The 11,843-nt window shown below is 37.4% G+C and overlaps 1 pseudogene; it reads left to right on the top strand.

The window, feature by feature from the left end:
* The first annotated feature begins 10,843 nt into the window (after nucleotides 1-10,843).
* Nucleotides 10,844-11,485, top strand: LOC131827813 (BH3-interacting domain death agonist-like; annotated as a pseudogene).
* The last annotated feature ends 358 nt before the right edge of the window (nucleotides 11,486-11,843 follow it).

The raw sequence follows: 11,843 nt of genomic DNA, 5'->3' as shown, positions 1-11,843 counted from the left end.
AAAGACAACTGACAGAATTGGAGAAGATATTTGTAAACAACATATCAGATAAAGGACTAGTTTCCAAAATCTATAAAGAACTTAGCAAACTCAACACCCAAAGAACAAATAATCCAATCAAGAAATGGGCAGAGGACATGAACAGACATTTCTGCAAAGAAGACATCCAGATGGCCAACAGACACATGAAAAAGTGCTCCATATCACTCGGCATCAGGGAAATACAAATCAAAACCACAATGAAATATCACCTCATACCAGTCAGAATGGCTAAAATCAACAAGTTAGGATGCTGGCGAGGATGCGGAGAAAGGGGAACCCTCCTACTCTGTTGGTGTGAATGCAGTCTGGTGCAGCCACTCTGGAAAACAGCATGGAGGTTCCTCAGAATGTTGAAAATAGAACTGCCCTATGACCCAGCAATTGCACTACTGGGTATTTACCCTAAAGATACAAACGTAGTGATCCAAAGGGGCACGTGCACCCGAATGTTTATAGCAGCAATGTCCACAATAGCCAAACTATGGAAAGAACCTAGATGTCCATCAACAGATGAATGGATCTAGAAGAAGTGGTATATATACACAATGGAATACTATGCAGCCATCAAAAGAAATGAAATCTTGCCATTTGCGACAACATGGATGGAACTAGAGCATATCATGCTTATTGAAATAAGTCAAGCGGAGAAAGACAACTATCATATGATCTCCCTGATATGAGGAAGTGGTGATGCAACATGGGGGCTTAAGGGGGTAGGAGAAGAATAAATGAAACAAGATGGGATTGGGAGGGAGACAAACCATAAGTGACTCTTTTTTTTTTTTTTAAAGATTTTATTTATTTATCAGAGAGAGAGGGGAGAGAGAGCGAGCACAGGCAGACAGAATGGCAGGCAGAGGCAGAGGGAGAAGCAGGCTCCCTGCTGAGCAAGGAGCCCTACATGGGACTCGATCCCAGGACGCTGGGATCATGACCTGAGCCGAAGGCAGCTGCTTAACCAACTGAGCCACCCAGGCGTCCCCCATAAGTGACTCTTAATCTCACAAAACAAACTGAGGGTTGCTGGGAGGAGGGAGGTTGGGAGAAGGGGGGTGGGGTTATGGACATTGGGTAGGTTATGTGCTTTGGGGAGTGCTGTGAAGTGTGTAAACCTGGCGATTCACAGACCTGTACCCCTGGGGATAAAAATATATGTTTATAAAAAATAAAAAATTTTAAAAAAAAAAGAAGAAGAATGAATATTCGGTTGTTTTAGGATGAATGTTCTGTATGTATCTGTGAAGTCCATCTGGTTCAGTGTGTCATTCAAAGCCCTTGATCTTCTGCTTAGACTATCTATTCATTGCTGTGAGTGGGGTGTTGAAGTACCCTACTCTTAATGTATGATGATCAATGTGTTTCTTTACTTAGTTTATTAATTGATTTATATAACTGGCTGCTCCCATGTTGGGGGCATAAATATTTAGAATTGTTAGATCTTTTTGTTGAATATTGAATAAACCCTTTAAGAATGCTATAGTGTCCCTATTCATCTCTTACTACAGTCTTTGCTTTAAAATCTGATATAAAGATTGCTATCCCAGCTTTCTTTTGAGGTCCCTTAGCACGATAAATGGTTCTCCACACCCTCACTTTCAGTCTGGGAGTGCCTTTAGGTCTAGAATGAGTCTCTTGTAGATAGAATATTTATTGGTCTTGCTTTTTTATCCAATCTGATACCCTATGTCTTTTGATTGGAGCATTTAGCCCATTTATATTCAGAGTTACTATTGAAAGCTATGGATTTAGTGCTCTTGTATTGCCTGAAAAGTCCCTGTTTCTGTAGATTGTCTCTGTTTCTTTCTGGTCTATGTTACCCTTGGGCCCTCTCTTTGCTTACAAGATGCCCCGTAATATTTCTTGCAGGGATGGCTTGGTGTTCACATATACTTGGTGGTCACATATACTCTTTGTTCTAGAAGCTCTTTATGTCTCCTTCCATTATGAATGACAGCCTTGCTGGATAATGTATTCTTGGCTGCATGTTCTTCTCATTTAGTACCCTGAATATATCATGCCAGCCCTTTCTGGCCTTCTAGGTCTCAGTGGGTAGGTCTGATGTCAGTTTAATGTTCCTACCTCTGTAAGTAGGATCCTCTTGTCTCCAGCTACTTTCAGGATTTTCTCTTTTTCTCTGAAATTTGCAAGCTTCATTATTATATACTGGAGTGTTGCTCTATTTTTCTTGATTTGGGGAGGGGTCCTCTTTACCTCTTAGACATGAATGCTTTTTTCCTTCCCTAGATTATGGAAGTTCTCAGCTATGATTTGTTCAAATATACCTTCTGGCCCTCTCTCTCTTCACCCTCAGGCACCCCAATAATTCTGACATTGGTACATTTCATGCCATCACTAATTTCTCAAAACCTCTGCTCATGGGCTATTAATTGTTCTTCTCTCTTATTAATTGTTCTTCCTCAACTTCCTTCCTTCCCATCAACCTGTCATCTAGGTCAATTACTCTCTCTTCTGCCTCATTCAGCCTAGCTATTAGATCATCCAATTGTAGCATCTTTAAAAAATTTTTTAATTTTTTAAAGATTTTATTTATTTATTTGACAGAGGAGATCACAAGTAGGCAGAGAGGCAGGCAGAGAGAGAGGAGGAAGCAGGCTCCCTGCTGAGCAGAGAGCCTGATGTGGGGCTCAATCCCAGGACCCAGGGATCATGACCTGAGCTGAATACAGAGGCTTTAACCCACTGAGCTTCCCAGGTGCCCCCAATTTGTAGCATTTTTAATTTTGAATCTCACTTACAGCATTTTTAATTTTGGCCTGATTAGATCTCATTTCTGCACTGATTCTGTAGTGTCTTTTATGCTTTTTTCCAAGCCCAGCTATTAACTTTATAGTTGTTATCCTGAATTCCATCACTGACATCTTACTTATACCCATATTGATTAGATATGTGGCAGAGAATATTGCCATTGGTTCTTTTTTTGGTTGTGAATTCCTCCTGCTAGTCATTTTTCCCAGAGAACAATAGATAAGCAAGTGAGTAGAATCAAAAATATTAACCATGACCCTAGCAAAACACATGCTAGACAAATCAGAAAAGCTCAGAAACCAAAACAGAAAATCAAACAAAACAAAACAAAGCAAAAACAAAAAAAAAAAACAAACAAACAAACAAAAAAAGGAATACTGGAGAATATAAGGAGAAGAAAAAGAAAAAAGGAAAAGAGAAAGAAAAAGAAAAAAGGAGAATATAACCTCACAGGGTAGACGAAACAGGGTTTTGTTCCTGAACGAAATTTGGTCTGTGCATTAGAAAACACTAACTCGGGGCATCTGGGTGGCTCAGTGAGTTAAAGCCTCTGCCTTTGGCTCAGGTCATGATCCCAGGGTCCTGGGATCAAACTCCGCATAGGGCTCTCTGCTCAGCAGGGAGCCTGCTTCCCTTCCTCTCTTTCTGCCTGCCTCTCTGCCTACTTGTGATCTCTGTCTGTCAAATAAATAAATACAATCTTTTAAAAAAATGTTTAGAAAACACCAACTCCCAAAATTACAAAGAAAGCAGAATATATATTTATACAAAAATAAAATTGAATAGTGTGAAATGATATATGCCAAAAATGAAACACATATCTATAAAATGTAGAGGTAAAGAATAGAAGTTAAAAAGTGACTTAAAAGCAAAAAGTTGATAAAATAAGAAACTAGGTGAAAGGGGGGAAAAAGGAAAAAAGAAATGGAAAATTTTAGACTGAAACATAAATGAATCATGTGAAAAAACCTCAAGTTCTATATACTATTTTCCCCAACACTAGAGTTTTACAGTCTTGTGAGATCCACAAACTTGCTGTGGGCCTGTTCTTCCAGTTGGTCTTCTGGGAGAGGAGCCTGCTGTGATGCTTTTCAGGTGTCCTTTCTTGGGTGGAGTTGCACCACCCCTTGCCTAGGGTGCTGAGCTCAGTGTAAGCTGTCCTCTGGTGGCTTTTGTTCCCTGAGGCTTTCCCCACCTTTTTAGAGGATCAAAATAAAAATGGCTGTGCCCCTCATCTCCAGCCCCAAAGCTGAAAGACAGCAGTACTCCCTCTTCAGTAAATACTCTGAGACACTTTTGTGTGTGCCAAACTCTACAGACTCCTGCAGTGCATGCCCACAGTGTGGGGGGGAGGGAGGGCTGGAGGGTCCCAAGTTACTTCCCTTTATAGGGCCCTGGTGCTGAGAACATTCTCGGGATTGTGAGTATACTTGCTCTGCCCCTTCGGGGGTATGTCAGGTAGTCCCCATGTTTCAGTCCATTATAGGGTACCAAGCAGAGAGTGGTCTCCAGATTGGGCCAGCTCATGGTGGCTGAGCTAAGATCCCTTTTCTGGGCTCAGTGACTATAACCAATTTCACTGATCCACTGCTAGGGAACTCTACTGGCTCAGACACCCCTGTTAGTTCTGTGACTCCTGGGATCCTGAGATGGTACTGACCCACCTAGAATTCTGCCGGTTTCATCCCCTGATCCCCAAGACAGGGATGTTTCTCACTGGAGCAGATTTCTAAGGGATCTGATTCTGCCCTCTGGGGCTATATCACTCTGGAACCAGCTCATGGAGTTTCCCTCCCCCATCCATTCATCTTCTAATATCTCCCCCTCAGATTCACTTCTCTGCACCTACTACTTTGCAAAAAGCAGTCAATTTTCTACTTGTGGGATCCCAGATATTTTTTTCCTTACATGTCAGGCTGAATTCATGGGTGTTCAGAATGGTTTAATAGTTATCTAGCTAAATTCAAGGGACCAAATGAAATGAGGTCCCTTAATCTTCCACTACCTTGCCTCTTGCAACATTTTGTGGTATTTAGAAAGATACTGATTTACATTATTGTTATTTGGTTATAGGAATGTCCATTTCTTCAAATATTTGAAATTTTAATGATTCTATGTGCCAGATCTTAGTATTATTATTTTTAAACAATCTTTGACAATTTTACAAAGGAAAGTGCTATCTCATTGGTGATCTATGTTTTGCTTTTATTTGATTACTGGGGAGATTTCACAGTTTTATTTATTTTTATGAGTCAATATTTTTCCTCTTTGGTGGTTTGCCTACTTTGATTCCTAAGCAAATGTTTCTTAGATCTTCTAAAATTATGACACCACCCTTTTTCTTCAATGGCTATATTCTTTCGTTCAAAAACTATCAATAGATTGTCTTCCGATCTCCTTAACTTTTATGGTTTTTTTTTAAAGATTTTATTTATTTATTTGACAGAGAGAGAGAGAGATCATAAGTATGCAGAGAGAGAGGAGGAAGCAGGCTCCCTGCTGAGCAGAGAGCCTGATGCAGGACTCAATCCCAGGACACTGAGATTATGACCTGAGCCAAAGGCAGAGGCTTAACCCACTGAGGCACCCAGGTGCCCCTAACTTTTATGTTTTGAGGATAAATCTTAGAGTATAAACACAGTAATTTTCTTAAGTTAAAGTAACTATTCCGGGACACCAGGGAACATTACAGAAGGGGGAAAAATTCACATCCTGATATAATGGCATAGCCTGTTTTTCTTATGAAGATAAACATTTTATTTTTAAAGAAATTTTTAAAGTATCCAAGTGAACCTCACTAACAGTTGACATATTACAGTATTGACATACCAAATAGACTTTGAAGCTGTTCTTTCAATTTTATTTTCTCATACATGAGAATGAACATATCTGAATATGAAGTAAGTTAAAATAAATCACAGAATAGTAAAAGAAAGTTGCTAAGAGTACATACAGAGAGCAATCTTGCTACCCCTAAAGGTTTTCAGCATTTATTATAAGCATTTATTAGACAAGCATGAAAAAAATTCTTCCCCATAGGTGCACTGAGATCGGTTGAATCACTATTATAAAACTTGTCTGGTAGGCTTGCTAAAGTGTATGCAGGGCTATATGTCATGAAGAATTTATATCAGGGTGTTAAAAGTGATTTGAGAATCCCATTAAAAGAAATAACCTTAATCATCCACAATAACATTGCATTAATTATTGATAAATCTAATCAGTAGTCTGAAATTGCTCACATCTAATATTAATCAGAAAGGCAGATGAATTCCCAGCATGATGACATGTTCTTTGTGCCTTCAAGTACCTTTATAGTGTTATTATTTACATGTTCCTGAGTCAGAGAAAATTTATCTGAGAATCAGAAAGATTAGATCCTTCAAAGAAATGACCTCACTGTGATTGTGATCCAATCTCAAAACTGGTGTATCCAGTATTGTCAATTCATGGAAAATGTAACTGCAGTGTTTTTTGTTTTTTTTTTTGAACTGATTCTCTTATAAAGTCCAGTTGTCTTAATATATTTATCTTGATTTCAAAAAGCAAATAGAGAGAAAGGGAGAGAGAGAACTATATGCAAAATGGCAATATACACATAATGCGGCTTTCAAAACGGACATTGGGGAGGGTATATGTTATGATAAGTGCAGTGAATTGTGTAAGCCTGACTATGAATCTCAGACCTGTCCCCGTGAAGCAAATAATACATTATATGTCAATAAAAATAAAAATAAAATCTGAAAAGAAATTCTATCAGAGCACCTTTCCCTAATCCTCTTGGATCATATCTTCTACCCTCCCAACTGGAGTTAATCATCATTTTGAATTTGAATGTGTTTACAAATTTCATATGTTCCTTTATACTTTCCGTATGTATCTGAATATGCTTTATGTATACCAATTGAATTAAAGCAATATATGGTGTCATTTTCTGTTTTAATTTTTTTTAGAAATTGTATCATTATGACTCAGATAGCTCTGTGTAATTCACTTCCAGAGCTGTAGAATGCCCCAGTGTATACATATACTGGAATTTACCATCTATTCTCCTGCCAATAAACATTTAAGTTATTTCTAAATTCCTGAGATTCCAAATACTGCTGCTTTGAACATTCTTGTACACATCTGTAGGAGAAAATTTTCAAGTCTTTCTCCAGGGCATAGACCTAGAGTGGAATAGCTTGTCTGAAGCATATGTAACTCTTCAACTTGAATAAGTTTTCAGCAACTTGATTTCAAATGGTACTGTGCTTCTTTGCACTCTCACCACCAGCATCTAAAGTTTTCAGTTTGTTCGCATTCTAATTAACTTGAAAGTTTTTCTTTTGCCAGTGTATTGTATGCAGTATCGATTTTCTTTGTGGCTTTCCTCAATGTTTCCATGATACTTGTGAGACTGAGCATTTTTGACTTGTATTGACAATCCCATTTTCTCTTTTGACTTGTATATGTTTGTCACATGCTATTGATAGTTAATCGTCATGATAATATATATTTTGCAAATAGCTGCCCACTTCTATGATTTTTTTCTTTACTGTGTTTGTTATTGTTTTTATTGTCTTTTGGACCACTTAAATTTTTATTTAAATACAGCTTAAACTGTCAGTAGAGTTTCATTTATGGTTTATCCTTTTTTGTAGGGTTTTTTTTAAGATTTTATTTATTTATTTGACAGACAGAGATCACAAATAGGCAGAGAAAGAGGAGGAAGCAGGCTCTCTGCTGAGCAGAGAGCCCAATGCGGGGCTTGATCCCAGGACCCCGGAATCATGACCTGAGCCGAAGGCAGAGGTTTTAACCCACTGAGCCACCCAGGCGCCCCAATTTTTTGTTTGTATTCTTTAAGAAATCATCCACTATTGAAGTTAAAAAAGTATTATATATTTTTTCTAAATGTTTAAGGTTCTTATTTTTCCTGATAATGTAATTGTATATATGATGTGAAATAGGAGTCTACTTATATTTTTTAATATATCATTCCAGCAATGTTTTGAAAAATGAGTCCCAACTTTTCCCATTGATGTTTGATTATATCTCACATCATTCCTACACACAGATATATTTTTAAAGGTTTTATTTATTTGTCAGAGAGAGAGAAAAAGAGCACGAGCAGGGGAAGTGGCAGGCAGAAGGAGAAGCAAGCTCCCCACTGAGCAAGGAGCCTGATATAGGACTCAATCCCAGGACCCTGAAATCATGACCTGAGCTGAAGGCAGATGCTTAACTAACTGAGTCAGCCATATTCCCCACACAGTTATTTTTTATGGTGGCTTCTATTCTGTTCCATTTGTGTGTTGGTTTATCTTTACATCAATACTTACTGTCTTTATTATTATTATAATTTTTTATAACACATGATGTAAGGTAAGTTTATCCACCTACCACACCCACCAATTCTTTTTCTTAAAGAATGTTTTGACTATTCTTGGTCTTTTACTCTTTTATATAAATTTTAGAATATGTTCCCCCCCAACACACACAAAGTCATGGTTGTTATTGGAATTATTTTCTTATATTCTCATATGTGAAATCAAGAAGATTTATTTATTTCAAAACACATTTTCTAACTTTATTACTGATTTTTATAAATTAATTTATCTTTATTTTTTTATTTTTTATTTTTTAGATTTTTTTCTTTATTTATTTAACAGACAGAGATCACAAGTAGGCAGAGAGGCAGGCAGAGAGAGAAGGGGAAGCAGGCTCCCTGCTGAGCAGAGAGCCCGATGCGGGGCTCGATCCCAGGACCCTGGGATCATGACCTGAGCTGAAGGCAGAGGCTTAACCCACTGAGCCACCCAGGTGCCCCATATTAATTTATCTTTAACATATATTGATTTGTGCTATTCATCTTCTATCTAAAATCCTTACCTAACTGTCCTATTAAATCAAAAAATGTGTCGCTTCTCTTGATTTCTAAGTAAATAATTATATTGTCAATACATGAGGATATTTGCTATTCTAATCTTTAAACTGCTGCTTGTTTTCTTATCTTACTGCACTGACTGAATCCTTACTGTGATATTTAATACACCCTGTGATATTTGGATCTTGTTTTATTCAAACTCTTAATGCAATGTTTCTAACATTTTAATACCCATTATGTTGTTGCTGTAGACTTTTTGATAGACACACTTAATTAGCCTAAGAACATTTGCTTTGTTCCTTGATTGCTGAAAAATGTTTTTATGTATTTTTAATTTTAATGTTGAATGTATAACTTCAGTCAAGTAGTTTTTCCTGAACCTAGTGAGATAATCCTTCTCTTTTCTTTTTATGGCCGTATCTAGCTTTAAGCAATGATGGGATATGTAATCTCTAGCAGGATGGCCATGATCCCAGCTAAAACATATAGGTTATGGAATATATTACTACAATTATGATATTTTACAGCATAAATTTATACTGCTTCACACATTGATTAGAAAGCATTTGCTCTATTTCGAATCCCTGGAACAATTTATATGTGGGGTATTATTTCTTTCCCCATCTATGCCCGGTGGTTTGTTTTTTTGTTTTTTTTTGTTTTTTTTTTTTACTTTTTCTCCCTCTTCCCTCCCTTCCTTTCTCCCTCCCTATTCCTTCTTTCCTTCCTTCCTTCCCCCTCTTGAGGGATTGATTCAATCTTATTAAGCTTTATAGTTAACTAATGTTTTCTATTTCATACTGAGTTAATTTTGGCAAGCTATGTATTTTATTGTTTATTGACTATTTTCTCTAAATTTTTAAGTTTAAGTATTCGAAATATATTCTTTTTATATATCTTTTAGAAAATCACTGCTATGTTCCCCTTTTTTATTCTTGTAAAAACTTCTTGATTATTACTTTTAAGTAAGCTCTGCACTGAGCACAGGGTTTGATCTCATCAACCTGAGATCAAGGGTCCCAGGCTCCAGGGACTGAGCCAGCCAGGCATCCCTTCCCCTTTTTAACTCTTAATATTGCTGATTTGGAACTTATTTTGTTTACCTTGATCAGTCTTGTGAGGGGTTTCTCTAGTTCACTAGTTTTGCTTTTAAAAAAAAACCTAATATTTGTATTTTAGGATCTTCTCTGTTACATATTTGTTTTCTGTTATTAATTTCTTATTTTGTATTTATAAAGCTTATATTTATTCAGATTTTTGTTTTATACAGCTTATTTTACATTAACATTTTAAGGGTATAATTATAGTACTTTTTACTACATTTGATGTTAAGTATTATCTGATTTCTATTATTTCATTACACTTATTTGGAAATATGCTTTTAAAATTTTAATTTATTATATTATTGTTTGTTTATCTTTTGGATATCAATTTCTAGCTGTGACAAACTTGACAAAACATTGTTCTTTTGAAATGTGATTAGTTTTCTTTTTGTACCACTGTCTTTCCTGCAAATGCTTGAAAACTGTATTTTCTAATTGTTCACTGCAGAGTTAAATGTGCCCATTATTAATTTGCAATGAGCTTGTTCAAATCTTTATTCTTCAAATTTTTCCCCATTGATCTATTTCCCCATTATGAGAGTTGTGTTAAACTGTATTTTATTATAATTGTGGATTTGCTCATTGCTTTTTACAATTATGTGTATTTTTTCCTAATACATTTTACGTTGTGATATGAACTCCATTTTTTTGTTAGTTCACATTCAAACTTTCTGTGATCTTACGTCCTATATATGCTGAGTTTCAGTTATAAATAATTAGGTTGTATTTTATCTAATAAAGTAACCTTTTTGTATTTTTAACCTTTGAGTTTAATAAATTTATATTCTTAGTGCCCTGGGGGCTTTGTCTCCAGCTCACCTCACCTGGAACCCAGCACCACACCCCCAGCTGACCCCCTCTGTCTCCTGCCATGGCTGGTGGGTGGGGAGTTGAGTCTGGAACGCCCAGGAAACTTAACAGCTGGAGCAAGCAGCAAAAGGATAACATCTAATAAATTACGGACATAGAAGCCTTTTAAAATTTTATCCCCTTAGGAGGTCTGCTGACTTGGGGCACCTGCAAAGCCCGAAGAAAGTCAGAGCCCTGTAAGGCTGCCTGTGCCATGGATTCTAAGGCCAGAACTGGTTCAGACCTCCCGGATGCACACATCACAAACTTGCTGGTGTTTGGCTTCCTCTAAAACCGCTCCAACTAGAATCTCCACGAAGAGTTGGAGGCCTTGGGCCACAAAGAGCCCGTGCTGGCTCACCCGCAGGAGGACCACAAGGACGAGCGACAGACAAATGGCAAATGGGGTGGCCACTTCATAAAAAGTGGGGAGACAGATCCTGAGAGGAACTCATCCAGGATCTTGCCAGGCAGCTCACCCAAATAAGGGACCAAATAAGGGACTGCAAGGATCACAGCATCCACTCAAGACAAGTGTATAACCTGGCAATGCAGTTTATGCAGGTAAACCTGTGGGAGAAGGACAGAAGGAAGTACCTCGCTGCTGTGTTGGAGCAGGTCATGCAGGCTTGTCCTAAAGACATGGAGAAAGAGAAGACTGAACTTCTGTTGCCCCCTGCCGTTGGCCAGAAAGGTGGCCAGTCACACACCAGTCTCGCTCCATGATGTCTTTCACACAACTGTGAATTTTATTAACCAGAACCTACTCACCTTTTTGAGGAACTTAGTCAGGAATGAGATGGACAGAATGGGACAACTCTGTAAAAGTAGGACTGGTCAAAACTTGATATGGTGACAACTGTATACCTTCCTCCAGTGGAGATGGAGCCATGGCCATTTAAACAAAGTTCTTAGAGAACTCTAGGCATGAGATAATTGCTACTTATTTCTTACTGTTTTAAAGAGGATGTTTTAAGCAGGAGATCCATTTAGAAATCTTTACATTAACATGGTTGAATGAAAACGTCAACTTGTACATATTTCAATGAGTTTCACACCGTCTTCTAAATCCACTGCACATTGTACCTTAATCTTATTTTAGCTGTATAGGTCTTCACTTGAAAATTAAATTGAGGAACAGATTGTAACACAGAAGTTTAAAAACACACTTTTTTTTTTATTAGAAAGAAAACAACTTTACTGTCTATTAAAGT

The sequence above is a fragment of the Mustela lutreola genome, chromosome 3 (assembly GCF_030435805.1).
Source record: "Mustela lutreola isolate mMusLut2 chromosome 3, mMusLut2.pri, whole genome shotgun sequence".
In the NCBI taxonomy this organism is placed as follows: domain Eukaryota; kingdom Metazoa; phylum Chordata; class Mammalia; order Carnivora; family Mustelidae; genus Mustela; species Mustela lutreola.
Note: the sequence above shows the minus strand (reverse complement) of the source record. Positions and strands in the feature narration are given on the sequence as shown.